The 24,056-nt window shown below is 45.4% G+C and overlaps 1 long non-coding RNA gene across 5 annotated transcripts; it reads right to left on the bottom strand.

Moving 5' to 3' along the window:
- Window positions 1-2,764: 2,764 nt before the first annotated feature.
- On the bottom strand, window positions 2,765-22,961 carry LOC102555148 (uncharacterized). 5 transcript variants are annotated; one of them, XR_015684373.1, is made up of 6 exons: window positions 22,736-22,961; window positions 21,722-21,837; window positions 17,077-17,453; window positions 11,924-12,124; window positions 9,251-9,534; window positions 2,765-2,968 (listed from the first exon to the last, which is right to left on the bottom strand). It is a non-coding gene; the product is annotated as an uncharacterized LOC102555148 (long non-coding RNA). The 5 variants fall into 5 exon arrangements; XR_015684372.1 differs by lacking the exons at window positions 11,924-12,124; window positions 17,077-17,453; window positions 21,722-21,837; window positions 22,736-22,961 and adding exons at window positions 6,470-6,584; window positions 8,379-8,583 and having other exon boundaries at window positions 9,251-9,369; XR_015684374.1 differs by lacking the exons at window positions 9,251-9,534; window positions 11,924-12,124; window positions 17,077-17,453; window positions 21,722-21,837; window positions 22,736-22,961 and adding exons at window positions 6,470-6,584; window positions 8,379-8,583; window positions 8,881-8,955.
- Between the last annotated feature and the right edge of the window lie 1,095 nt (window positions 22,962-24,056).

The following is a 24,056-nucleotide window of genomic DNA, read 5'->3' as shown; positions in this document are numbered from 1 at the left end:
GCTTTCCGCCATGACAGGCATAGGAGACCATGCAGGGAAGCTGCAGGAGGGAGGGACGCTGAAATAAAGGTATAAAGGGGAAAGCGGCCCCAGGAGGATTGCCCAGCAGGGTCCAGGGCAGCAAAGATAAAATATAGATTTAGTAAGTCTTAACTCAGGAATACTGGAGGGGGGTGTATTAGTCACATGGAGATTCATTAGTAGCCCAGGTACTGAGCCAGCTAAGACATATTAAATATAACGGTTGCACGTGTGTGTCCTTCCATCTGGGATCCAGAACATAAAGGCCGGGGGGGGGGGGGCGGGGGGGAGACACACAAGAAGCTTTCGAGTACACACCTGGCAGATTGGAGCGGATTAACAATTTACTGCTTCAGTGCTATCCTGAAATCCCAGCACTCAGAAGGCTGAGACAGGATCATGAATTCAGAGTCAGCCAAGGCTACATGATGGGATTCTATCTCAAAAATAAATGGATGAATAACCAGGTGTGGTAGTGCATACCTTTTATCTAGGAACCCAGGAGTCTGAGGCCAGCCTTGTGAGTTCAAGGCCAGAGCAAATAAATAAATAAATAAATAAATAAATAAATAAATAAATAAATAAATAAATAAATGGAATTACTGAGAGGACAGAGAAATTTCAATATAGACCATCTTTTGGAAATGGTATTGTATTTGTGGTCAGTGTTAAAACTCCCAGATGTGATCTCTGTAAGACACAAACAGGAGGAGGACTTTGCTTTTCGGAGGCCTGGACCAAAGGGATGGAATCTTACAAGTCTACAGTTAGCTTTCCTGTGTGCACGTGTGTACACGTGGGTGGCAAGAGAAGTAATGCAAGTGTAGACTTTCCATTTGTTACCTAATAACTGTCTATAGAAAGACGAGCAAAACCTGGTGTTTACTATTTTAAAATTGTTGCCATTTATCCCATTACTGCAGTAATGGGGAGCAGAAACAGGCAGGTAGAACCTCAATTCTGAACCACTAAGTGTTTTCTTGTCGATCCTTTATCCTCAATTTCATTGTAGAACCCACATTCCCACCTGACTGGGAGTTCACTTTCCAGAGCCCTCTCCGCTGCCAGCTCTGTCTGTTTGCCCAGGGGAACTGCCGGCTGCCTTTACCTTCTGCCAGCTAATCTGGGCCCACAACAGAGTCTGACCTGGAGAGATGGCTTTTTCCAGTTGAATTTTGTAAGGCTTATTGGCTCCCCATCCCCCCACTCGGTGAGTCCCTCATTGTTTTACATTACATTGCTCACTCTTGAGCTACTCATACCTCTGCTGATCCCAGAGCTTTCTGACCAGTGGTAAATCCTGACCCTTGTGGTAAGCAGTCTCATGGTAACACATTGCTCTGGTCTGTGGAACAACCTAATTAGGCAAACAGACCTTGAATCTCAGGTCTACAACTTTTGTGTTGAAGTCTATTGACCAATAACTTAAAGCTCGAGGGTGCGTGCATGCGTATTTGTGTGGTGTGTGTGTGTGTGTGTCTTAGAATATGATGTTAATTATATTAATAATCATTAATTATATGTATGTATATATACATATATACATACTGGGTGGCCAATGAGCTCCAGGAACCTACTGCCTCCACCTCTCTAGAGTTAGGATTACAGACACCTGTCCCCACACTCAGCTTTTCCATGGGTTCCAGGGATCCAAGTTCAGCATCTCATATTTGAGCAGTGGGTACTGAGAGCCATCTCCCCAGCCCAGCTTAATCTCTTTAAGCCTCTGTTTCTTCATCTCCAAACAGAGTTGCATAGCTGTCCCCATAGGGCTACTTGAGAGTTAATAAGACTGTGTATGTGCAATGTTATGTCCAGCACAGGACACCACAACCAACCACCCTTGCAAACATCTTTAAACATCTAGTTCTCAAAGGTTCTGACTGCAGGATATGAAAATCAGACACCATTTCAAAAAGTCACCTTAATCATAGAAAAGAAATTATTGAGTGAAGAATTTAACTTTTCCTGAACAATTCACTGTGAGGAAAAAAAAAAGTATCATTGGAAATGATACTTTTAAAGGGCAAACTTATTACACAATGACACTTCCAAGGTTTATTATTCCCAGTATTTAACTACTTATCTTTTCAATTTTCACACAAAACTAATCATTAATATTATCGTATTCTAGAAGTAATTATTTTAAAAGCTTTTGCTGTAATAGCTGAAGCCTCTCTGGCTATTTCTGGTATTGAAGAAGGGAAAAGTGTTTATTTTCTTAGGACTGACATAAAAGAGATTGATTTTTTTGATGCCAAGAAATCGCTTAGTATTCATGTGACTTCAACTTCATGGCATCTTGGAATGTTTATTCTTCATCAAAATTCTTCTCGAGGCAAGATGCCAGCTCTCTCTCTCTCTCTCTCTCTCTCTCTCTCTCTCTCTCTCTCTCTCTCTCTCTCCCCTTTCCTCCCCTCCCCTCTCCTCTCCTCTCCTTTCCTACCTTCCCTCAGCAATCAGGGGAGAGGTTGGAGACAAGGTCATGAGCTCTTCAGCCATGAAGTTAGCACTTGATGTCGCCTGCTGCTCACCCATGACTGGGTAAACACTTCCCACCCAATTCTACTTAACACTTCCTGTCTAAAGGATAATGTGAGACCTTTCTGGGAGAGAAATTGATGGGTAGAGAATGGAATTCAAAGTTTCTAGACGTAGGTCCCAGAGTCCACCCCTTATCATTCAAACTGTGCTCAGCAAAAGATATACACGTTTCCCAAAGAACCTCTTTCCCACCCTTGACTTCAGGAGAGACCGTATTTATTGTCTTTTACACGGGTTCCACATTCAACACAAATGAAGAAAAGAGGTGTTTTAAACATATATGTAATAAACATGAATTTGGTAGAAAACAACTCTTCCTATGAATCACTGTAGAAGGCTGGGAGTATAGTTCAGTGGTAGAGTACTAGACCAGCACTGGTGAAGCTGAGTTGGATCTCCAGCCCTGGGGGAAAAACAAAACAAAACAAAACAAAAACAAGAGTTACTGTCAGTTTAACCAAGTGAAAGTGACAGACACCTTTTTAAACATGTAGCTATGAAGACAATTTTATAATGATCTCATATTATCATCTCCATTTACAGATGAGGGAACTGAGGAACAGGGGGTTAAAGTGGCTTGCTGGGGTTCATGGGAAACTCCTGAAACAGGAGCATGGACAGACACACTTCAGAGTCACCAACTACCTGAGTTAGGAAGGCCAAAGAGCTTTCTAACACTTAGCTTACAATATCTTATTTTTTAAAGTTATTTTTCTGTTTATTTTCTGTCTATGAGTACACTGTCACTGTCCTCAGACACACCAGAAGAGGGCGTCACATCCCATTACAGATGGTTGTGAGCCACCATGTGGTTGCTGGGACTTGAACTCAGGACCTCCTGAAGAGCAGTCAGAGCTCCTAATGGCTGAGCCATCTCTCCAGCCCTTACAATATCTTCTAATGAAAATATTTCAAGTATCACAAGCTTAATCTCTCACATTAGAAACTCAAAGGACCGGCTCTAACCAACCAACCAACCACATACTGAGCTCCTCCTTCCTTTAGAGACCGTAGAGCTCCATTTGTGAATTATATTCAGTAACTCCCGGAAATGCTCACACAAGCTTTCCTTGCCCACTCACCAGGCATCAGCTGGGATTGTTGTAAATGACATCCCATTGAATATATACAAAATCACCACAAGGCATAAACTAAAATCTTAGTTTGAATTTTACAGGTGTTTGGGGAAGTATGTAGCTTATAAAATGGAATGATTTACGTGGTGGCTGCAGCACTGGCCTCTTACGTGTCTGTAATCTCTCTTTCCTGAGATATGGTAAAGCCGATTGTTGGACCAGTAGCCCCAGGGATCACTAGTCCCAGTTTGTTTGCACAGATATATTTTTAAAAGATTTACTTATGTATATATAAGAGTGTTCTAGTTACATGAATGCCTGAAGGACAGAAGACGGCATCAGATCCCATCACAGATGGTTGTGAGCCACCATGTAGTTGCTAGGACTTGAACTCAGGACCTCTGGAAGAGCAGTCAGTGCTCCTAACCTCTGAGGCAGCTTTTCAGCCCCCAACAGATATGTTTTATAAAAGTTCTCAGGAGCATATAGCCTACTGAGTAGCAGTTTTCTCTGGACTGAAAATTCCACTTTGAGGCAGGAGTCCCAAGACTCATGACCCCCGCTCCCCCCAGAGCTTACATAAGCAAATAGTATTGTCAGGGGAGAGAAGACCCTTAAGTGTGACAACTGCCTGCAAGTTGTACGGGGGACTGCAATGATACAGCTATCATGCATGCTGGGGTGGGCTTTTCAGTGGTACAGCTGCCCAAGTCACCCATGCTCCTATAACTAACCCCAGTAAACTCATTGATTCACCAAGCAATGGAGTTGTTTCTGTGGTTCATCGTTGCTCTCTTTCTGTTTGGGGTGAACAGAAATAGATGCACCAGGAGAAGTCATACAACAAGCCAGAGTTGAGGGCCAACACTGTGGCATTTAAGATGGCAAGAACCGTTTCAGAAGTGTAACCCCAATTAATAGATGGTGGTGTGAGGACTCTGAGGAAGTCTGTGACCCCCTGGTCTCAGAGGCAGAGGGCTGTGAATGCGGATGGCTGACAGTAGTGCCTGTCATGATAGTAACGGGTCTGTGTCCATCTTGGGTACAGAGAGCTTTGGTTTGAGGTGCTGGACACGAGGGAGCATCCCCTGTGCTGTGTGCCAACCAACGACAGCCCAATTCCTTCACTTAGAGAATGAAAGAAACTGAGGCCACAAAGCTTTTGGTTCTTAATTATGGGAACCAAACAAAACTAGGGAGAATCCATGGCTAAGTTCAGTTTCCACCTCTCAAAGTTGTTAACACAAATGTGTGGCTTTCCCCTTGACATTGCCAAGAGGACGTAAGAGCAGCCTGAAAGTTAAACAACCCGGGTTAGCACAGAAGTCTTCACACAACCTACGTCCAGTGCCCTTCACTCTTGTTAGGAGGCAAAGAGGGCCTCGAGCACCATAAGATTGACTCCCTGCGCACTGCCTCCCCACTGTAGCAGCCAGTCAGGGTGTCCTCAAAGAGGGCCAGAGAGAGAACTGCAGGGCTGGGTCAGGAGCTATAACCACAGCCTTAGCTCATTACTAAGCTTTGGGAGAGGCTGTTCAAGAGTGCACTGGTCCTCCACAGGCTGCAGCTGCCCTTCCAGCGCCCCAAGGCCCATCTCTCTGGCCTCACATCATAGCCTGTTTTACAATCCTGCAGGGGTGACTCACATGTCCCTGTGTGTGTGTGTGTGTGTGTGTGTGTGTGTGTGTGTGTGTGTGTGTGATTCACAGATCTGTCATAAAGACTCCGTGAGTCACTCACTTCCTGACAGACACACTATGGAGACAGCCTCAGCCTCAGGATGCACAAAAGCACAGGAAAAGAGCCTGTTGGCCTGGGATGAGTTATGTGTTTTCAGGAAGCAGGTTGTTTTTAGAATAACCACACATGCGCTATATCTGAACTAAAGGTCAACAAGCTTAGTGTCTCCTTACTGAGACTTACTGTTCACAATGATTTTTATATAAAAATATGGTAAAAATGTAAATAGCATCAGATTTAGCATTTTAATGTGCAATGGTGACATTATGTCCACACTATTGTGCAAATGTCACCGTGGTCTGTCTCTAGGACTTTTGCATCTTTCCAAACTGAAACTACCAATTAATACTGACACCGGTCCTGCCTCCCCCTTATCAACATCTTTCCTTTCCACCCTCACTAGCTCCTGTCCTGCCCTCGCTCATCCTTAGCAACTTCCTCCCTAGGTCTCTGTGAGTCCGGTCAGCACCTGTCCATGCTGTACCTCGCTGATCATTTGAGTCTTCACGTGATTTCTTTTTTTCAAGAAAAAATTAAGGTTTGGATTCTTGTATATTTCTTTCAGAGTTCCCAAAATATAAGGGGAAATGACTGGGCATTCTTGTATCTGATAGCTGTAGATGGAGAAATAGAGGTACCTAAAGACTGTTGCAATTGGAAACTAAGTTTGCTTAAGAAACCTAGATCCAATATTAAAAGATGCACCAGTGTGCCCCAACCCAGGGCTTTCCACAGGTAGTGCTTTGAAAGGAAGCCACGCTATCTGTGAATCTCCCAGCCAAAATCTCCTGGAAATCTAGATAAAGATTAACAGGGCGAGCTGTGGCATCCCTGTCTTACTGTTTCATACCAAACATCCACAGACTCTCAGGATGTTATCTGTCCAACCACTGTTCCCTGAGGAAAATCTCACAGGCACACTTCCTATGCCTAGCCACCCACACTGAGCTAGCACGGCTGACTCCATCCCTACCCCCACACATATGTGCTCAGGACACACTCAGAAGACTTAGGAAGAGGCTACTAGCTGAGAAGTCCTGTTAGGGAGTTAGTAACACTCTCACCCTTAGGGTCCATGGACCTCTTACCTCATTGTAACCTTGCTGGTCAAGCATCAATAATCTGAAGAGTCATGAGTATTTTGAATTGGCCTTCTTTGCAACATGAGAAGCGTGGTACTCTCATAAATATTCTGAGAGCTGACTGGGAACCAACCATGATGAACATGGAAAGGAACATAAAAACACACGTGAAGGTGAGAAGGCCAGGCTGACTCCATGACAGGCTTCACATTGGCAGTTAAGGAGACTAGGCCTAAATGTCTGCTTCCAAGAACTGGGCAACTCCTGGCCAGTCCAGGCTTCAGAAGCTACCCTGGCACCTGGCCTGAGGCAAGGTCATGGGTCAGCAGCAGTTTCCAGACTTTCTCAGCAACAAGTTCCCAGCCCCCACACCCCAGTAATGGAATATTCATAGAGATGGACCCAACAGATTGACATAGAGGTCACCTGCTCCAGAATTCCCTAATAGCTTTAAATCAGGCCTACAAGCTCGCTTGGGTGTCTCTCTAACTTGGTAATGGGAGACCCCAGCGTGCTGGACTTCTGCAGAATAAAACACTCTGCATTCACATACTATTTGAGTCCGGGGAGTCATGAACCTCTACAAAGGAAAGCAATAGATTTCCTAGGAGCTTGGGTTTATGTAAATAACAACTCTGTTGACACCTTCCCATTCTCCTCACCTGCTGTTGTTTTTTTATATTCTTTTTCTTGGATTTAAAAACCTATGGAAATTATGCAAGAATAAAACCCAGGGAGGGACAGTTTGGGACAGCAGAAGCATATAATCAGGAAGCACAGTGACCACTTTTAAACGTATGATCAGGTTGGACCTGCAGCTTCCCTAAGCATACCCCTTCATAAGCCTTGAATGGTTGGTTCTCATCCTTCTTAGAGGAAAGGCCAGATTCTATCAAGACCTTTGCATTGCCTGTCTGCCCATCCCCTTATACCTCCCCAGGTTTGTTTTGCATCCTCCTGTTCTGGCCAACAGCAACATCTCCACATCCATTCAACTCTGTGGCTCTATCACTTTTCTTCTACATGTAGGGTCTTTGCACATTCTATTCCTTACCCACGGAATACAGTTCTGGCCCAGTCTTTCATCCAGTTCAACCCCTAGGACTCTTCGGCTTCCCTAGCTCAAAGCACAACCCCTGGTTCCCCCATCTCCCTGTCTTTCTCTATCCTTATTGTCCCTTGTGACAATTTTTCTCTTGGGATGAGAGAGGCTAACACTTTTCCTCTTGTTTCCAGATTTTCTGTGAGTATTAAATGCATTTTCCCCCAATGGCAGACAGAACAGATATCTAATCCAGCTTTCTAATGTGCATCCTATAAGCAAAGACTAGAAAGTTAAAAACATGCAATTCCTAGACTCCCTTGCAGCTATGTTTTCAGATGTCATGGGGATTCTTCCCGTCATGTGTCTGCTTGCAAGCACTGAATGGAGGAAAAGGAGAGGCCTGGGTGAGAGGCAGATGTCTTATGTGTGTAGTCATAGCTATGGGCCTGGAGTGAACAGTACTAATATCTAGCTTAAAGCCAAGCCTCTAGCAGTAGCTTGCTGACTATGGCAGAGGTGAACACTGTCTGAGCAAGCCTTTTTTGGAATACAGTTGTGGAAAGCACCCTGGAGACCCAGACTGATGCCTGTTTCTCTAGATTTTGCAGCCATGTGGTAAGTGTCTGGTCCCCTATATTAACTTCTTTTCTGCTTTAATTTCTCAGGTTATCTGCACTGAACTATGTCTGGTAGACATGAGGAATTGCTTCTTGAACTCTAAATTACTTTGGAAATGTGGCTTATGTCCACTAAGGCCCCTGAATGACCTCTTTATTTAACGTCCTACAACACAGAATCATTGAAACATGGGGGATTTCTGAGTGTCAGTTTGCAATTTAGTTCCTTTTGAGTAGTCTTGTTTTCCCCTACCTGGCAAACAGTAGTCTGGGTTTGTCATTTGTGGAATTAGGGGAGGATTTTCTAAAGTTGAGCATCTCTCAACTCATCTCCTGGGAGGGCAGAGACATTCCTTTATAAGGTGGAAATCTCAAGCCATGCTCAGTGATCGTGCGTGCCTCTCTCGCCTTGACAAATGCATCCTCAATGCTGGCTTATTCTTGAGTCATTCCCTACTCTGTAGGGACAGGAAGATAGGAATCAGGCTTCAGTTTCCACTCACAGTTCTCATGGCCCAGGGCCACCCATTCCTGTACTGGGGATGGTAGCCCCATCTGAGGGTAGTGGGGTGAGTTCCACAGGACGACAGCATGGAGGTCTTGCTCCTTCAGCGCATTCCTCCCACCCCCACCCCGGTTGTCTAAAGATTCTGGCTCAGCTACAGAGAGCTCAGCTGGAATGCCCTGGGTGTGGCATTTATGGGCTTGAATGGAAAACCTAAAGCTCAGAGGGAGACAGAACTAAGATCACCTACAGCAGCAGCCTTGGGCCTCTGATCATTTCTCAGCCCACTCGACCACTCCTTAGATGCTTGTGGCAATTGCCTGCCAAGATAAAAAGGTCTCAACTAACGGAAGTACGGAAGGAAGGGGTGAATAACATTAATCACACAGAGCCTAGAGATGAAGTAGCAGAAGTGTCAAGAACAAAGAAAACTGAAAACAAATTGCAGCCAGGCCTGAGGGTGCAGTCCTGTAATCCCTGCTCCTCAGGAAGCTGCAGTAGGAGAACTGAGTTCAATGGCTGCCTGGGTTACTGTCTTAGTTGGGGCTTCTGTTGCTGTCAAGAGACACCATGACCAAGGCAACTGTTATAAGGGCAACATTTAATCAGGGCTGGCTTACAGGTTCAGAGGTTCAGTCCATTATCATCAAGGTGGGAAACAGAGCAGTGTCCAGGCAGGCATGGTGCTAGAGGAGCTGAGAGTTCTACATCTTGATCCAATGGCGGCTAGGAGAAGACTGTCTTCCAGGCAGCTTGGAGGAGGGTCTCAAAGCCCAACCCACAGTGACACACTTCCTGTAACAAGGCCACACCTCCTAACTGTGCTGCTCCTTGGGCCAAGCATGTTCAAACCATCACAGCTACCAAGCAAGTCCCAGGCCAGCCTGGGCAGCTCAATACAATCCTGTCTCAAGACATTTGAAAGAAAAGAACGGTTAGAAGTATGGCTCAGTGGCAGAGCGCGTTCTCTCTCTCTCTCTCTCTCTCTCTCTCTCTCTCTCTCTCTCTCTCTCTGTGCGTGTGTGTGTGCGTGCGTGTGGAGATTGCTCAGTTGTTGTTCTTAACCATATTCACGATGTCCTGTTTCTAATACCCATACGGTGGCTCACGACCATCTGTAATTCCAGTTTCCAGGGATTCAATGCCCTCTGTTGGCTTCCATGGGCCCCGAGCATACTCATGAAGTCGACGCATACAAGCAAGCAAAACATTCACATACATAAAATAAAAACAAAATTAAAAATTAAAAAAACAGGGGGCTGGAGAGGTGGCTCAGCGGTTGAGAGCACTGACTGTTCTTCCAGAGGTCGTGAGTTCAATTCCCAGCAACCACATGGTGGCTCACAACCATCTGTAATGAGATCTGATGCCCTCTTCTGGTGTGTCTGAAGACAGCTACAGTGTACTTACATATAATAAATAAATAAGTAAATAAATAAATAAATCTTTTTTAAAAAATTAAAAAACAACCACAGGAAGACCAACAGAGTCAACTAACCCAGACCCTTGGGCTCTCAGAGGTTGAACCATCAACCAAAGAAAATTCACAAGCTGGACCTAGGCCTCCCCACGCGTATGTAGCAGATGTGCAGCTTGGTCCTCGTGTGGGTCCCAAACAACTGGAACAGGGGCTATCCCAAAAGCTGTTGTCTGTAAGTGGGATAAGTTCTTCTAGCTGGGCTGCCTTGTCTGGCCTCAGTGGGAGAGGAAGCACCTAGCCTCACAGAGACTTGAAGTGCCAGGGTAGTGGGGATACCCAGAGAGGGTCCCACCCTCTCAGAGGAGAGGGATGGATAGAGGAAGGATTGTGGGAGGGGTGACTGGGAAGAGGGCAGTGAGCAGAATGTAAAAAACAAATTAAGTTAAAAAATTAAATTTAAATTTAAAAAAGATTAAAATACAAAATCAAAAAAACCTGGAAATCCACTGAAGACTTCAGACTTCCAGACTCCCTCTATGTTTCCTCACCTGCTGACTGTGTAGGAAGAATCATGGTGGTTTCTATGGGGGAGGGGCAAAGCTTGTAGCTGGGATCTGCTGCAGAGGATTAGCACTAAGAGGTCCCCTAGGAAAGAGCTCCCCAACACACTTGGGAGAAAGAGTGTTGGGCAAGAAGAGCTTGCTTGGACCCTTGTTGGCACCCTGAAACACAGCGCAGGTTCTGGGACTTACCAATGCTGGGTAAGGTGGGTAGGTGGGCAGCAAATAAAAGGGAAGGAGAGAGGTATTGAGCTTGGAATGCTGTGAGCAGATGAAGCTGAGCCTCTCGGCTTTAGACCCATGAGACAGAGAACAGCATAAAAGTGAAAACCAGGGCTTCCCAAGCTCAATACAGAGGCCAGCTGGAGGTCAGCTCCTGAAAGTTCCCGAGACAGAGTCAGGAGACCACACACAAGCCATGCTGGGGATTCTTCAACAGTGAAAGTGGCCGACCCTTCGGGAACAGGAGAACGTGCTTCAACGAGTGAGGCAGGAGTCTGAGAACTAGCCCACCATTGGTTAACATCCCATGGGAGCCCCCGGAGGATTGCATCCTGACAAACACAGGCTGCAAACACAAAGCATGGTGACGTTTCTGAGAATCAGTTCAAGGCTACTGTTTGGGGGCTTAAGTAGATGTAGGCAGATGTAGAGCTCTTTCTACTGGGGTGGTTAGGGGGTGCTGCTGGCTCCTAAGACATCTTCCCCGTGTCAACCACAGGGGTGGGTAGAGCTAGGAAGGTTCCTGGCAGAGTAAACGGTGTGATGCAGGAAAGTCCAAGGTGAATTAGAAGCCTGGACATCAAAGCAGAAACACAGCAGCAAGGACAGTCAGAAGCAGGCAGATGCTTCTCCCAGAGCAGCCTCGGGGTCAGACGGCAAGGCGCCCAGCCCAGAGTCATCTTAACCTCCCTGCTCCTCCATTCCTAGTGAAGCAAAATGACAATGACAACAATCCCCACTTGCCCCTGACTGCACTTTTTTATGATGTTCATGGGAAAGGAAAATCTCTGAGAAACACACAGGAAATGTCCGAAAGGAGTCTTCTAAAACAGCATTAAGTGTTTCCGGGCAGTGGGATCACAGACAGACCCTTCAGAAGCCCTGCAGAATGCTGGATCCTTTCAGGAATCCCCGGAATCCTGAAGCTCACCGTGGTCTCCTAAGGTCCAAGATACTCACATACGAACATGCAAATGTTCCTGTCTTAGGAAGCTAAAAACCCTTTACTATTGGGGGTAGGGAGCAGGCGTTTAAATGGCAGTGTATACAGGGACTGGTTGAAAGTGTCCTTATTATCTTTATCAGCATACCGTGACGTAAGGAGGCTGAGGAAAACTCAGCAAGATACCGAGCCCTGCAGAGGCTTGTTCCAGTGCTCTTCGGTGTGTGTTCGGCCCTGCCATCGTCATGGTGGGAGAAGCCTTATGCCTCTTCATGTGGTCACCTCTACAAACAAAGGTCTCCACGAAAGCAGCTCTCAAATGCAAGTTGGACAGAAGCAACCATACGACCTGTTCATAAAAAGAGGATGGCTTCTCAAGATAAACCGTGTGAGCGTGTGAACTCAGGCCTGCCTTCCATTGATGTTTGCTAAGCCATTCTTCTTCCTGAAGAGTGGGCATCCTTTCCTGGTGCCTTCCTTCTGTGCCTGGTTAAAGCCTTCCTTTACCCTTGTTTTTAAGTTTCTCTCTCTCTCTCTCTCTCTCTCTCTCTCTCTCTCTCTCTCTCTCTCTCTGTGGTGTGTGTCTATGTGTGTGTCTGGTCTGAGTGTGTGTCTCTGTGTGTCTGTGTGTGTGGTGTGTGTCTATGTGTGTGTCTGGTCTGAGTGTGTGTCTGTGTGTGTCTGTGTGTGTGTTTGTGTGTGTGTGTCTGTGTGTATATGTGTGTGTATGTGTGTGTGTATGTGTGTGTCTGTGTGTGTGTTTGTGTGTGTGTGTCTGTGTCTGTGTGTATGTCTGTGTGTGTGTCTGTGTGTATATGTGTGTGTGTCTGTGTGTATATGTGTGTGTCTGTGTGTGTATGTGTGTGTATGTCTGTGTGTATATGTGTGTGTGTATGTGTGTGCATGTGTATGTGTGTGTCTATGTGTATATGTGTGTATATGTGTGTCTGTGTGTGTATGTCTGTGTGTATATGTGTGTCTGTGTGTGTGTATGTCTGTGTGTATATGTGTGTGTGTCTGTGTGTGTGTGTGTGTATCTAAGCCTCAGAGGCCAGAAAAGGGCATCAAAGCCCCTGGAACTGGAGTAACAGGCAGGCATGAGTCACCAGATGTCAGTGCTGGGAACTGAACTCATGTTCTCTAATCTCCTAACCACTGAGGTGTCTCTCTAGGCTCCCTAATTCATTCTCATGAGGGCTACAGTACCAATGATCTCATTTAACCTCTTTAAAGATCCAATCTCTAAATATAGTAATATTCTAAAGACCTTCACGTTAGGACTTCAATATACTGAAGGACACACAATCCGGTGCACAGAACCGCAAATGGAAGTTTAACAAATGATGACGCAGTCTCAGCCTGGGCAATCAGATAGCTGTTAAAACAGGACAGCACTATAATATACCCTATTTTATAAGCTCTGGGATAATTTCCAAGAGAAGTAAATTATGAATAATGAAGAATTCTATATTTAAAATGAAAATTGCGGTACAGAACGGAGTGGTATGTATTTGTTTGGCTTGCCTGTGCACTAACTGTTATAGGGACCATCTTGGGATTTCTGTGGGATAAGGTGGGGAAAGGTCATCTCAAGAAAAAGATCCAGAGACCTGGGGACGAGAAGTGGAAAAGTGAATGCATTTCCACTGTAATTGTTCATATATGTAAGGAATTATTGAGAAATATCAAAAAGTAAATTTAAAAAGGTTTAAAACGACAACGTGAGCACAGTTAGGTTTGCTGTGCTAAGCTGAAGCTCAATGAAGAGTGGGCTTTGTCCTCCAGCATCACCCCCACCCTCTGGCTGCTGCTTCACAAATGCCTCTTCACAGACGCTGTCTCCATGGCAGCTGGCTCCTGCTGTCAGGCTGCTCTCTCGTGTGAACTCTCTCTCTCTCTTTCTCTCTCTCTCTCTCTCTCTCTCTCTCTCTCTCTCTCTCTCTCTCTCACACACACACACACACACACACACACACACACACACACACACACGGAATCAGATGTATCTGAAGAAGTGGAATTTTCCAGAATCTTCGAGAACTTTGAGTAGCTGCTCCTTGAGAGTTCCTCAAGACATCCTGTCAGGTTATTTCCCACTGCCAAGATGAAGGCAGAGGGGAGGCGGTGGAGAAGAGAATCCATCACTCCAAACAGAATAGAAATGAAAGCTCTGCAAAGCAAATAGCCGAAAATCTCACAAGTGTCATTCACTGTTCGAAAAGACTGTTTTTAGACAACATAATAATCCACTACAACATTTACTCTGTCGGCAAGATTATTACAGCGCAATTTTACTTTTTCCGTCTTCAGTGGCGTGGTGTGATTTCTCTAGAAGTCATCCTTTGTCTTCCCCGAGTTTGGGGTTAAGATTTATCTAAATGCTGACATGGGGGTGGGGGTGAAGTAGTATCTGCCAGGAGAAGTGTGAGAGGCCACCCATGCCTTCAGTGCCCTCACACAGCCCTAAGTGATGGCTCTCACACAGCCTGGCTCTCAGCATGGACCCGTGCAGTTGACTATGTCTAGTCCCAGGCCTGGCCTGCCTCCCCTTCTCTGCCTCCCTTGCATTAGAGCAGTGGCTCTCAACTTTCCTAATGCTGTCACCTTTTAATACAGATCCTTATGCTGAGGTGACCCCCCAACCATAAAATTATTTTTGTTGCTACTTCATAACTTTAATGTTGCTACTGTTACAAATCGTAATTTAAATATCTCTATTTTCCAACGGTCTTAGGCTACCAGAAACCCACAGGTTGAGAACCTCTGCATTAGGGTCTAGTATTTTCATAAAGCCTTGCTTGACCACAGCAGCAAACATTGTTCCCTCACTAGGGAAACATCCTTTTGCTCTTTTCACCTGCTTCCAGCTAAACTTATTTCAGTATTTGGATGTGAAATTCCCAAGAAATGGCAGAAGAAATGTTTTAGACCAGCTAGGTAGGTGGAACAGCTTGGTCCATCCCTAGTTCGGGGAAACCTTGTCACTTTCCCTCCTTTTTCTGGTCCACAGTGTTACTTGGTGTTTTTATGCAAACTAGAAAAGGGATTGCCAAATATGGGCTTTTGATTTGGAAAGTTCTTTGATAAACTGGGTAAAGTGACATGTGCTGAGATAGTCCTGTGCCAGCTCGGAGTCAGTAAACAGCTGGACTGCATTAGCAGCAGCTACCTCAGCCTGGGCCCCTGTGCAAACGAGCTGATCTGGTGCATCCCTGGTCTCAACCCACACAGATCTACACAGCGGATCCCAAATGGATTATACGAAGCCCTTAAATCACATCGGCTTCCGAGGGAAGCTGGAAAACAACCTGGCTTTCCTGGTCTTTGTACTAGATTTGATCTGGCAAGATCTCTTCTGATTCAAATCTTTTCTCTTAAGAGAAACAAACTGGGTGGTAGAAGTCACCTTCAATACCAGCACTCTGGAGGCAGAGGCAGGCAGATCTTCTGAGTTTGAAGCCAGCCTGCTCTACATAGAGAGTTCTAGGATAGCCAGGGCTACACAGAGAAACCCTGTCTTGAGACAAGCAAAAAAGTTGAAAAACAAAAACAGCAGACCAGCCGTTCTCGTTCTCTCTCTCTCTCTCTCTCCCCCTACACATACACACATACACACACACACACACACACACACACACACACACACACACACACCAGGTCCCCATCCCAGATCTGAGTGAAGAAAAGACACAGCTCTGTCACTCGTGGAAGCCCATCTTCACATTGCCTCTCTCCTGTACCCATATCTCCATGGGCACAAGTCTCTTACTTTCACAAGCCTCTCCCAACCACACGCTGTGAGATCCACATCCCTCTCCAGTTTATCTTCACACAACTCCCTTCTTGCCTCGTTTTATAATGCTTAGAGTCAGTCTCTTTTGAAAATTTTATTTATATAATGTTTAGCATAATTGAAGAACTGACTACCTTTGGTAGCTGAGCATCCAATCTAGTGTTATTTTCTCGTCTTTCCTATGAATTGTATGTGGTGTGTGTAGTATGTCTGTGGAATATGTGTATATGTGGTGTGTGTGGTGTGTGTGTGTGGTATGTGTGGTGTGTGTAGTGTGTGAGTGTGGTGTGTGTGGTGTGTGGGTGTGGTGTATATGGTATGTGTGGTGTGTGGGTATGGTGTGTATGGTGTGTGTGTGTGGTGTGTGGGTGTGGTGTGTGTAGTGTGTGAGTGTGGTGTGTGTGGTGTGTGGGTGTGGTGTATATGGTATGTGTGGTGTGTGTGTGTACTGTGGTATGTGTGTGGTGTGTGTGGTATGTGTGTGGTGTGTGTGGTATGTGTGTGGTGTGTGTGGTATGTGTGTATATATGTGTGTCTGTGTGTGTGCATGTATGTGTAGCATGTATGTATGTGTGGTGTATGTATGTGTATGATGTGTATGTGGTGTGTATGGTGTGGGGGGGTGGTATGTGTGGCATGTATGTATATATGTCTGTGTGTGTATGTATGTATAGCATGTGTGTATGTGTGGTGTATGTGTGGTATGTGTGTATAATATGCATGTCTCTCTGTGTGTGTATGTATATACGCATGTATGTATGTATGCATGTGTAGCATGTGTGTATGTGTGGTGTATTGTATGTGTGGTATGTGTGGTGTGTGCTGTGGTGTGTGTGTGTATGTGTGTATGGTGTATGTATGGTGTATGTATATGTGTGTGTGTATGTATGTATGTATGTGTAGCATGTGGTGTATGAGTATGTGGTGTGTATGGTGTGTGTAGGGTGTGGTATGTGTGTGGTGTGTGGTGTGTGGTGTGTGTGGTGTGTGCATATTATGTGATTTGTGTATGTGTGTGATATTTGTGTGTATGGTATGTGTGTGGTGTTTGTGTGTGTGGGTATGGTATGTGTGTGTGGTGTGTGGTGTGTGTGCGTGTATATATATGTGTGTGTCTATGTGTCTCTCTCTGTGTATGTATGTGTAGTATGTATGTATGTGTGATGTGTATGATGTGTGTCTGTGTGTTCACCTAAGTTCACCCTGCAAACTCTCCACCTTGCCAAAATTCGTGGTGAAATAGTCCAAGTTTCATCCCAATGACTCAATACCAAACATCCGGTCTAAATGAAACTCTCAAACTCCTGAGGCAGGTTAAAGAAAAAGAGGAGTACGGGGAATTCTAAAGAAAATAAAGTGCTGGAATGGGTTAATAAGCTTTGAAATTAGGGTAAGCAAACTAAAGGTTTTTCCGAGCTGCATTCAATGTTGTATGAGACCTTTGGGCTCAGACGATGTCACTCGTTCCTCTAGCATGAGAAAAGAATTTTCCTGGATTCCCATCTTACCTTTATTTGATTGAAGCCCCAGAGCGAGCTCGTGGTTTCAGTCTTTGATCCTGGCTCATCTCAGGCCATTTCAAACCCTTCGATAGGAATCCAGGTCAGCAGATCCAGGAGAAGCCATTACTGTTATATAGCTGTGGACCGTGAAGAAGGCCACGGACCCACATCTCTGCAGCCACAGCACCTCTTTGGCGGATCTCTTTCTCATCAAGCACTAAGTCCAGTATACCCATCAAGAAGGAGGCTCATTTGCATGCAGGGCTCTTGGCGAAGTCAGGGCATAGAGCACCCTGGTTCTTGGCGATCCAGGCTGCAAGAGTCCAGAGGAGAGGCGGCCAGGCAGAACAGACGAGGAGAAAAGGAAGGGGATAGAGGTAGACCTAAAAGATATTTGGAGAGGCAGAGAGCAAGAAGTGATCCCTGCTCTGACTGGTATTTTTAGCTTCCTTTTTCATTCCATTCACTACCCCGCTTTCCCTCAGAAGGGCCTTTCCCGCTTCTTATTAAGCTGTCTTCATTTCTCTCACACATAAAAAGGGGGGGGGGGAGGGAGAAGATGAGAGAAATAACCAGATTTGGCTGAATGGAAATCAACAAGGACTCATTTTAAATCTTGGATCTTAAGTGTAGCTTCTTTTTCTCTGGGGCTGTAGTCAGACAAGTGGGCAAATCACGTTGAGTTCCCAGTCAAGACTGTGAATGGAGGCGAGTTTCACACAGAGGTGTAAATTCGTAAGCCACTTCCTCACACTGCTCTTCCTCCTTCACCTCCTAAAGAGTGAAGTACTCTGAGGCTGAAGAGTTTTGGGTCATTTTTTTCACGGTAATTGGCTTTCCTTGACACCAAAACAGTGTTTATACCATTTTAAAAAAATATATGGGGGGCTGGAGAGATGGCTCCGCGGTTAAGAGCACTGACTGCTCTTCCAGAGGTCCTGAGTTCAATTCCCAGCAACCACATGGTGGCTCACAGCCATCTGTAATGGTGTCCAATGCCCTCTTCTGGTGTGTCTGAAGACAGCTACCGTGTACTTATATATAATAAATAAAATAAATCTAAAAAAAAAAATGTATGGGTATTTTGCCTGTATGTACGCCCGTGCCTAGTAAGGTCATCAGATCTCCTAGGTCTGGTGATGGTTGTAGCCACCATGTGCGTGCCGGAAATTGAACCCGAGCCCTCTGGGAAAACAGCTAGTATTCCGCTGAACCATCTCTCCAGCCCCCAGCTCTACCATCTAAAGAACAAATTCAGGGAACGGGGATAAGACAGAGAAAATAAAAAGTTGTGTGCTTGAGTTTCAGGTTATTTTCTTTTACAGTAACATCAAACAAGACCAAAGACAAGTCCGCCAAATCCGTGTAGTCTTAGCTCTTAGGAGGTAGAGGCAGGAAGGTCAGGAGTTTTAAGCCAGCCTCAGCTATATTCAAAAGTCTAAACTGAGCTATAGGAAATCCTGTCTCAAAAATTAAAGAACTAAAACCAGGCATAAATTCATGTAAAGGACAACAAAGAAGTTATTTGCAAAGCTTCTGGACTAGAAATCTTTCCCACGGCCGTGAGAATCATGCAGAGGAGCTCAGCTTAGGTCACGTGACCACCTAGGAAGCACTCAGAAAAGCCAGGGAAAATGATGCTGCCCTTGGTCATCCCTGGGCAGAGTAGAACGTTCCACTCCAACACCAAGAGTAGAAGCAACTCTACAGAGAATGAGGAAGAGAGCGGTTCTCCACAAAGAAATCAGAGTACCACTCTTAGGAGGAGAATGGATGTCAGGTTTGAACTCAGTGTTTTATTTTAGGTGCAGGACATGCTCAATTATTAATTAGACCTTTGTAAATGGGTTAAAAGTAATTAAACAAGGGCATTAAGAACTGTAACTCATAAAGTAATTGCATCACACACCAGTCAGTGCAAATTGCCATGATACCTTTTCACTGTCACCACAAAGTCTCCCTCAGTAGACCAAAGCTCCTGTTCCACCGCACTCCTACTTAGTCTTTCCCTGATCTATCCCTTTTCCAGGATCTTCAGCTAGAGCAGTGGCTCTCAGCCTTCCTAACGCTGTGACCCCTTAATACAGTTCCTCATGCCGTGGTGACCCCCAACCATAAAATTATTTCATAGCTACTTCATAACGGTAACTTTGCTACTGTTACAAATTATATTGTAAAAATCTATGTTTTCGGATGGTCCTAGGCAACTCCAGCAAAAGGATCATTCAACTCCACGGAGGGGTCGGGACCCACAGGTTGAGAACTATTTATTGCACTAGCCTCTATAGCAGACCCAAACTATCTTCATTACTGCAGCTGTATACCTTAGGAAGAAGTCATGAAAACCTTCCATGTTGATTCTTCTACTCTATATAGTTTTGGATTATTCTAAACTCTCTGGATTCAAATATCAATTTTAGAGCCAACGGATCCGATCCTACTAAAACTTTGTCTTGAGGAGAAATATCTTTTTTTTTTTTTTTTTTGGTTCTTTTTTTCGGAGCTGGGGACCGAACCCAGGGCCTTGTGCTTCCTAGGTAAGCGCTCTACCACTGAGCTAAATCCCCAGCCCCGAGAAATATCTTTAAAACAATTTTATGTTTTCTTTTTCTATGTGCCTAAGCAGTTTCTCTGTTGTATATATGTGTAGCACTTACCTGCCTGGCATCCATGGAGTTCAGGAGAGGAAGAACTAGAATTACAGACCTGAGTCACTGTGAGGGTCCTCTGCAAGATCAACAAGTGCTCTTAACCACTGACCCATCTCTCTATCCTGAGACGTAGTGCCCTAATGCCATCCAGTGTAGGATGACGTCATTACGCAGGTGAAGGCAGGTACAAGATAGAACGAGGCCTGTCATTGGACGAGAAAGGAAGGATAGGCGGGAGAAAAATTTTAGAGAGAGGAGGAGACTGGAACCGGAGAGGGAGGCAGCCGAGAGAACATGGAGGCTGATTCCTCTCTGTACATTTATAGGTTGTTACAAATAGTCTAAGGGATGAAGATATGTACAGGGCTTTGTATGTTTAAGTGGGCGATTATACCTTATCAATTGGTTGTAAGTTAATTGTGTGGATGTATTGTACATTGAGCATTTAACACGTAAATCTGGTTGTTGGGTTCCAGTTTGCTGAGTAATGATTTCACTGGATGTTGGGAGTGTGAACAGAGTTTGTGACAGAAAGCCGTGCTAGTCTGTAGAATGCTTGGGGCTAGCATGGTGTGGGGCCATGCTAGCACCGCCCACGGAACGCTATGTGAGTCTCAGGCGTGGTAACAACCACCAAGGGGACGGTGTGTGAAAGCGGTAACAGAGAAACAGCTAGAGTGCGTGGATCCTCGACAATGGGAACTCTCAGGAACCAGGTCGAGGATCATTATTTATTTAAATTTACTGCAACAATCAAGTTTTTCTAACCCATGAGCATAGAATGCATTTAAGTCTTAAACTTTCTCTAAGCAGTATTTTGTAGTTTTTACTGTTCGGGTCAAACACATAATTTACTAGAGTTAACACTATTTATCTCAGATTTTCATATAGAATGATGTTTTAATAATTTTATTAGCATATGTTATAGGATTCATTATGGCTATTTTACACATGCATATTGTTTTTGTTTAGTTTTTGTGTTTTTGTGTTTTTGAGATAAGGTTTCTCTATGTAGCCCTGGCTCTCCTGGAACTAGCTCTGTAGTAGACCAGACTGGCCTCCATCTCACATAGACCCACCTGCCTCTGCCTCTGCCTCTGCCTCTGCCTCTGCCTCTGCCTCTGCCTCTGCCTCTGCCTCTGCCTCTGCCTCTGCCTCTGCCTTCCAAGCATGGCTTTTCTTTGTTTTGTTTTGTTTTGCTTTGCTTTGCTTGAGACTGGGTCTTTTTATGTAGCCCTGGATGTAGACTAGACTAGACTTTGTAGACTAGGCTAGCCTTGAACTCACAGAGCTCTGCTTGCCTCTACCTCCCCAGTGCTAAAAGTGTGCACTACCTCCCCCGGGGCTATTCAATAGTTACAATGTGGCTAGCATTTCATTTCATATTTTAAAAATATTTATTTTATTTAAATTTGTGTTTGTGTATGTGTACATGAGTGCATGTGCCCCAGACCCATAAGACCCCTGCAGCCAGAGTTACATGCAGTTGTAAGCCAGTTGCTGTCAGGACTGGGAACAGAACTTGAACCCTATTAATCACCATGACCAGACACACCATGTTGGACAGTAGAGTACAGAAAGGGTGGGAAAGATACAGTCCGATGTCTCCATGAACATATCACCTAATCTTAGACCTGGTAGGAAAGGTAGGGAAAGGGCCAAAACAAAATGCGAATTACTCCACACTACTCCAAAGTAGTGTAGGGAAGACACATGACACAGGATGTGAGCTACCAAACACAAGAGCCAAGTCCCCACTTGGTCGCTTGGCTTCTCTTCTGTTAGGGTATAGCTTGTATTCGGAGCCGACTTCACGCTGTTGTGATTGGGGCTTGAATGGGAGAGTGCAAGGGAGAATACCATTCTAAATTTGCAAAGCATTGTGCACACGGGTGGAGGTGCTCGCATACCTCCGTTTCATTTTGGCTTTGACATGCTAATCCTGCGATCTCGGAGGAGTGTGAGCCACCTGCGTCTCATAAACCTTTCGCTTTACTTACACACGTGTGACCTTTCCTATCCCGGGGCCACTTGAGCAGTATTGACCGCTGACTTGCAAGGATGGGCGCTTAGCAACTGCATAGGAAATGACGCTTGCGGCTGCGATGTTGGTGGCCTGCAAAGATAAAAGGCGGTAGAGGCGAATGAAAGCGGACCCGCCGCGAACAACAGAGATGGATCCAGGAACAGGACCCGGAGTCCTCACTTGCACCCTGCCAGGTTCCCAAGTTGCTCTGCTCTCTCCAGTCACCTCTCGCTCCTCCCTCCGCTGCTGTCTTTTGTCTTTGAAAGCCGGGGGAGACCGACAACAGATTATTAACTGTGCACGCAGGTGTTATTGAAGAGACCAATTTGTGAACAATGGCCCTTCCCACGTTGTCCAAACAGAAAGATTGTTCCGCAGCTGTTATTTGCAGAACCTGTCAGCGTTCTCAGTGCTGCTATGGAGGCGCCAGCTGTCCTAGAGCGCGGCTCTCCCTGCGACGCCCACTCCTGACAGCGTTGCGGAGCCCTCGCTGCGCAGCTGCCCACCGCTGGCCACACTCCACGCCGGACGACGCAACCTGGCTCCCTGCCTTCCTCAAAGCCGCCCATACCTCTCATCTGAGATAATCCTTCTCTTTCCCATATCCCTGAAAACAGAATCCGTGGAGTTGCTTGGGAAGCCTACTGCATTGCGAGTTTGAAGGATGGATATCTGTGCAGACATTATGTAAAAATGTGTGGCCCAGATGCCAGCTGCGGATCTTCTCTGTAGGATCTAAGTGAACCCACCAATTCTGCACTCTAGGGATGTTCCAGGTTTCCTCCCGGGAATGCTTTCATTCCATCGCCTATCCTAAGGCAGAAGAATGCAACCCTTCCTGCGCGTTTCTAAATAAAGCGTCCGGTCAGTATCACCGTAAAGAGGTTTTTTCACTGTCAGCTTCCAAAACCTATGAGCTTGTTTTGCCCTGGAGAGGTTTCCTCTCTCTACTCTCTAGTCCGCAGGCCCTTTCCCCAAGCCTCCATACCCAGGTCCCACCAACGGCTTCCAAGAGGCAGGACTCCCTTTCCTTCAAGGAAGAAGTACAGTTTTATTCCTGGTACAAAGACCTTCAGTTCCAGAAGTGTCCTGCTGGCGCCGGAATGTCTGCTGGACTGCCAGTTTCTCAAAAAAAAAAAATTCTCTGGCCTTCTGCACTCCCCTCTTCCCATTTGGGGATGACCCCCTTACAGAGGCTGTAAGTTTCCCAAGGAGCAGAAAAAGTGTTCACTGGGACTTTCCGTCCTGAGTTTCCCACAATGGCCTGAAAACCAGCAGTTGGATCTTGCCCCATGCGGTAGCCAGGCCCACTCACAGGAACTTAGCTGCTCGTCCTATACGACTGTCATTCGAAACTGTCATAATCTTTTCCAGATCCCCAAAACAGGGAACCACGGTCTAGCCTAGTATCTGTGTGCCGAATTCAAATCTACAGACACGTTTTGATAGCATTTTGTAGGCTACAGTACTACCCGCCTTATACTGGAGTCCAAGTTGAAAACGTAAATTTTTTTCACACACCAATTTCTAACGTGTCTGCCCCACTCAACTACTGAACCATAAAATAGATTCTCAAGGCCGCTTCTTAACCCCAGTTTAGGCTGAGGGTTCTAAAATTACGAATTGTATCTTTTATGAAGTAAACCTTGTTTCATCTCCTAATTTGCAGTTCAAGAAAATGTATATATTAATAGCATTCTACAACTCCTTGTCTTTTTACTGTTAACTAAAAAAAAAAAAAAAAAATTAACCCTGGACTTAGCAAGCCCTGGTTGATTTTGGAATATTTATTAAGACTCTGAAGGAAAACCAGATGATGGGAGCGGGAGTTTTGCTCTACTTCCTAAAAAGTACTCTGAGAATTCTAGAGATTTTAGTTTCTCAGGATTCTTGAGAATTTATGTCCACCACCCCCGCATTCCCCAATGCTGGGACAGCCATGTAGATCCACACTGGACTGCACTTCCTGAACATAAGCATTATTTCATCAGATGCACACTCACTACTCCAAAGCAGGAACAGTCACTCAGGACCCAGCAAGCCCACGGCTGTACTAAGTTGGTTAAGTGGCTGCAGGCCCAGCCTGGGCGCTGTCTCCCGGCAGTTAGAATGCCACAGGCAGCAGAGAGGGAAGTGTCTCTGTGCATGTTAACAAGCTAGGTGGAAGAAGGCTAGGCTCTTACTTACCTCAGTACCACATTAGGCTGGGGAAATACAAATTGGGCACCGTGCAAATATTTACCTTCAGGGACCTTTGAGGGACCTCTGGGGGAAGGAAAATAAATCTGTACACGTATTTACTCATAATG

This window comes from Rattus norvegicus, chromosome 3, assembly GCF_021556685.1.
Source record: "Rattus norvegicus strain SHRSP/BbbUtx chromosome 3, alternate assembly SHRSP_T2T, whole genome shotgun sequence".
NCBI lineage: Eukaryota > Metazoa > Chordata > Mammalia > Rodentia > Muridae > Rattus > Rattus norvegicus.
The sequence above is the reverse complement of the archived record's forward strand: the minus strand, read 5'-3'. Positions and strand labels throughout refer to the sequence as shown.